At 38.5% G+C, this 5,258-nt stretch overlaps 1 pseudogene; it reads left to right on the top strand.

The window, feature by feature from the left end:
• The first annotated feature begins 1,618 nt into the window (after window positions 1–1,618).
• On the top strand, window positions 1,619–3,483 carry LOC100977093 (protein SET-like; annotated as a pseudogene).
• The last annotated feature ends 1,775 nt before the right edge of the window (window positions 3,484–5,258 follow it).

Genomic DNA, 5,258 nt, shown 5'->3' with positions numbered 1-5,258 from the left:
GTCACTCAGGCTGGAGTACAGTGGCACAGTCACAGCTCACTGCAGCCTTGATCTCCTAGGTTCAAGCAACCCTCCTACCTCAGCCACCAAAGTAGCTGGGACTACAGGCATAAGCCACCACACCTGGCTAATTTTTAAAATTTTTTTGTAGAAACAAGGTCTCACTACGTTGCTGGTCTTGAACTCCTGAGGTCAAGTGATCCTCCTGCCTCCGCTTCTCAAAGTGTTAGGGTTACAAGAATGAGCCACTAATCCCAGCCTATAGTTTCTTAAGGTAGAAGGTTAGATTATTGATTTCAGATCTTTCTGTTTTAATTTAGGCATTTACAGCTATAAAAGTTTCTCTAAGCATTGATTTCCTGCATCTCATAAGTTTTTGATATGTAATATTTTTAGTTTTATTCATCTCAAAGTATTTTGTAATTTCCTCTATGATTTATTCTTTGACCCATTGTTTTAGAAGTACATAGCTTGATGAATTTTCCAAATATCCTTCTGTGATTGATCTATAATTTCACTCCATTGTGGTTAAAAACATACTTTTGACATTTCTGTAATTTTAGTCATTTCATATTTGTTGAGACTTGTTTTATAGCCCAACATATAGTCTATCCTGGAGAATGTTCCATGTGCATTTGAGAACAACAAACACATACTCTGCTGTTGTTGGGTAAAGTGTCCTATAGACTTTGGTTAAGTTTAGTTGGTTTATAATGTTGTTTAAGTCTTCTATTTCCTTGTTGATTTTATGTATAGTTGTTCAATCCATTATTGAAAATGGGATATTGAATTCTCCAGTTATTATTGTTGAATTGTCTATTTATCCCTTCAATTCAGTAAGTTTTTGCTTCATGTATTTTGGGGCTCTGTGCATATATATTAATAATTGTTATAACTTCTTGATGCATTAACTCTTATTATTATAAAATGTCCTTCTTTGTCTTTACAACAATTTTTGTCTTAAATCATATTTTGACTGATCTCAGTTTCTAAACCCAGCTCTCTTTTGGTTATTGCTTCCATAACATAATACACCTTTTTCCACCTTTTACTTTCAACCTATAGGTGTATTTGAATCTAAACTGTGTCCTTTGTACACAACATATAGTGGACCCATTTTTTTTAATCCACTCTAATAACCTCTGCCTTTTATTTGTAATGTTTAATCCATTTATATTTAATGTAATTTCTGAAATGGTAGGATTTATGTTTGCCATTTTCCTATTCGTTTTCTATAGGTTTTTTTTGTGTGTATGTTCTTCTCTTTCTTTATTAGTGCCCTCTTTTGTATTAAATATATTTTTTCTACTGTACACTTAAGTTCCCTTGTCATTTTTTTTTACTGTATTTATTTTCTTCATAATTGGTTTGGAGATTACAATGATCTTAATTGCAATAATATAATACTTTGTTCTCACACAGCTTTTTCTCCTGCCCACATTTTTTGCTGTTATTGTCATACAAATTACATCTTTATACATGTGTGTCATTAACACAGATTTATAATTATTGTTCTATAAAATTGTCTTTTAAATCAGATAAGAGAAAAAAATTACAAACAAAAACTACACTTATATTGTCTTTTATATACATTTTGTGTATCATATGCCAGGGCAGCATGAGCGAGCAAGTGCTGGGAGAGCGAGCGAATGGGGAGCGGAGGCGGCCTGACCGAGCAAGCGCCAGCGAGTGTGGAGTTAGGGGAAGCCGCCTACCCCCGACCCGCTTCCCCATTCCTTCTCTCCCCGTTCCCGTTTCCCCCCCCCAACCACCACACCCCGCCCCCCGCCCCCCGACTCCGAGCAGCACCAAGTCTGTGCCAATGGCTAAAGTCAGTAGAAAGGAGCTCAACTCCAACCGCAACCGGGCAGACGAGACCTCAGAAAAAGAATAGCAAGCAGCAATTGAACACATTTGTGAAGTACAAAATGAAACAGACTTCATGAACAAGCCAGTGAGGAGAATTTGAAAGTAGAACAGAAATAGAACAAACTCTGCCAATCATTTTTTCAGAAGAGGTCAGAATTGATCATTGATTGCCCAAATCCCACATTTTTGGGTAACATCATTTGTCAACCACCCACGAGTGTCTGCACTGCTTGTGGAGGAGGATGAAGAGGCACTGCATTATTTGACCAGAGTTGAAGTGACATAATTTGAAGATACTAAATCAGGTTACAGAATAGATTTTTATTTTGATGAACATCCTTACTTTGAAAATAAACTCCTCTCCAAAGAATTTCATCTAAATGAGAGTGGTGATCCGTCTTCAAAGTCCACTGAAATCAAATGGAAATCTTGAAAGGATGTAACGAATCGTTCAAGTCGAACGAAGAATAAAGCCAGTAGGAAGAGGCAACCTGAGGCACCAGAGAGCTTCTTGACCTGCTTTACTGACCATTCTGATGCAGGTGCTGGTGAGTTATGAGAGGTCATCACAGGTAGTACTTGGCCAAACCCATAACAGTGCTGCTTGGTTCCCAATGTGGATGATGAAGAAGAAGGAGAAGAACAAGATGATGATGATGATGAAGAAGAGGAAGGATTATAAGACAGTGATGAAGAAGGGGATGAGGATGAAGGCGAAGAAGAGGAAGATGATGATGAAGTTGAGGAAGGAGAGGAGGATGAAGGAGAAGATGACTAACAGAACACTGATGTTCTGAACAATTTTTTTTAAAAATTTTCTCCAATCCCTGGGAGCAAGTTGCAGTCTTTTTTCTTTTTTTCCCCTCTTGTGCTCAGTCGCGCTGTTCTTGAGGTCTCTTTTCTCTACACCATGGTTTTCAACTTATTTGGGGGGAAATGCCTTGAGCATAATACAATGGGAAAAGATTCTCTACCCCTTTCTCTTCAGAATTCATTCTTATCTTTTCCTGTCTGAACAAAAACTGTATGGAATCAACACCACCAAGCTCTGTGGGAGAAAAGAAAAACCTTCTCCCTTTGCTCTGCTGGAAGCTGGAGAGTGCCAGACCCCTGTGTAGCAGTGCATAGAATTCTAGCTTCTTTTCTCCTTTCTCTGTATATTGGGTTCAGAGAGTACAGTGTGTCTCTGTGTGAATATGGACCATCATTTATCAACATGTATCTGTCTACTTTCTCTTGTTTAAAAAAAGAAAAAAAAACCTTTAAAAAATGAGGTTATAGAAAGTCATCGAAGGGTGGGTATGAGATGTTTGGGTGGGTTAAGTGGGCATTTTAACAACATGGCTTCTCCTTTGGCATGTTTATTTTTAAACTTTTTGTTTCACTGGAAAGGAAAGATGATGCTCAGTTTTAAACATTAAAAGTGTACAGATTTCTTTGTTACAATAAAACTAAATGTATACACACAATAATAATAATAATGAAGCGGCTATGTTGTGTACGGTATATCTGGCCTGAGGACCTGGCCAGTGCTACCAGTAACTATCTTTGACTTTACCTGGAAATTTGCAAAAGAATAGAGCTGACTATTCTCCAGTTTTACCCCTCCAAAGCCCTTGCAAGAGACTGGGGAGGGATCACTGACCTTTTTCAGTGTCTCTTGCCTTACTAGTTTTTCCTTAGAAAAAAATACACCCCACTTTACCATGAATATATATATAAGGTTCTTTACTGAATTGTTCAGTAGATCTCAAAAGAACGGGGAACTTGAGAAAGAACAAAGGTTATAAAAATTTGCATAATGAAGCATAGTATCACAAGCCTGGAAAACAATTGGGGCTGATTCAGCTTGATGAAGAATTCTAAAGTTTTGCACATTAAATCTTGCTATCTAGATGCTAATATTTAGCTTTTCTCTTGATTCTTCAAGTTACTACAAAACCTTTCTCATAAAATTCTTCCCCACCTGTATTTATCTGGGTATCTTGCATACAACCAGCTGATATAGGAGGCACAGTTTCTGTCCTTTTCATCCTTTCTCATCTTTTACAAATGCAAATGCCTCATCTTTGGTCAGATGCTAAGTGAAATTCTCCTTTGCTCACTCAAAGCTGATTTTAAACTGGGGAAAGGTAAACACGGGTGTAAAGGATTAGGCAGAAGATGGGTCCACTGCATTCTAGCTGAATCTCCCTACGGTGAGATTTTCTCACTAGGTTTCTAAATAAATAAGCAGGCCTCAGTTACATTAGGAAAAGAGATTTCTCTCATTAATATGACTCTGATTTTGTGAAAACATAACCCCAGAATTATTATGACAAATAATATTTCATACTTTGAGAACTGGTTTACTTTTCCAGAGCCACTAGTCAACATAGCTATTTACCGTCTAGAAATTAGGCAACAGCTTTATTTAGATACCTTTTTATGCAAATCTTTCCAGCAGCCAGATTGTTTTGTCCTTCTCAGCTATCCTTGCATTCTCCTACTTCCTCCTCCTTGAAGGCTTTTCCACACATACTCCTCTGACCTATCTAACATCTCTCCTTTTTCAGTCTCGATTCCAAAAGGAATCTGACCCTCAAAAGAAGATTCAATCTTCCTGACTTATCTCAGTCTGAAATAGTTCTTCCATCTAGCAATTGTCATATTTGACACATGCAGCCATTGACATCATTGGGATTAAATTACTAATTTTCCTTATGACTATCTTCCAGACTAGAACGAAACATGTAGGAAGACAAGAACTATCCCTGCCATTCTCAGTGTTAAATTTGGAAAGGTGTTTGACTCATAGCAGCTGCTCAATGAATACATCTAACCAGTTTTTTGAACAGTCTGAACTTGGTGTGTTGGGAGCTAACATCAAAGAACTATTTTCCCCCATTCACAAGAGGACTGTGTCAAATCTGCCTCCTATCACTTAAGGAGGTTTTGGGAAAATCATTCACTTTCGTTTCTATCACTTCCAGTAACTTAACAGTACGGCTCAGATGTAAAACTCCCCTTTTACTTGTTCCTGTCACTTCAGCCCAAGCTTGTCTGATGATCTAAAAATCTGTAATAGGGAAGAGGGTGTGGTCTGATCTTTCCCCTTCTATTTTACCTCATCTAGTTCCAGCTTCTCAAATCATATAGGGCCGGGAGGAGAGGACCAAATTACGTCTTAGTTACCTGGCTGCTAGTGGTTGTCTCTATTTTTTGTAGAGCACAGGTGTAACGGCTTTCAGGGTGGGGGTGGGGAACTCTCCACTGAGTAGTGTGCTGATGTGGGAGATCTCTGGCTTGGCCTCTTCCGGCCCTCCTCCCACTCAGCTCCCACCAATGATGTATCAATAAAACCTCTTGCTGCTGGAGATCTGCTTACCTGGTGGCCAGGGTGGCAAGAC

The sequence above is a fragment of the Pan paniscus genome, chromosome 1 (genome assembly GCF_029289425.2).
Source record: "Pan paniscus chromosome 1, NHGRI_mPanPan1-v2.0_pri, whole genome shotgun sequence".
NCBI classification, from domain to species: domain Eukaryota; kingdom Metazoa; phylum Chordata; class Mammalia; order Primates; family Hominidae; genus Pan; species Pan paniscus.
The sequence above is the reverse complement of the archived record's forward strand: the minus strand, read 5'-3'. Positions and strand labels throughout refer to the sequence as shown.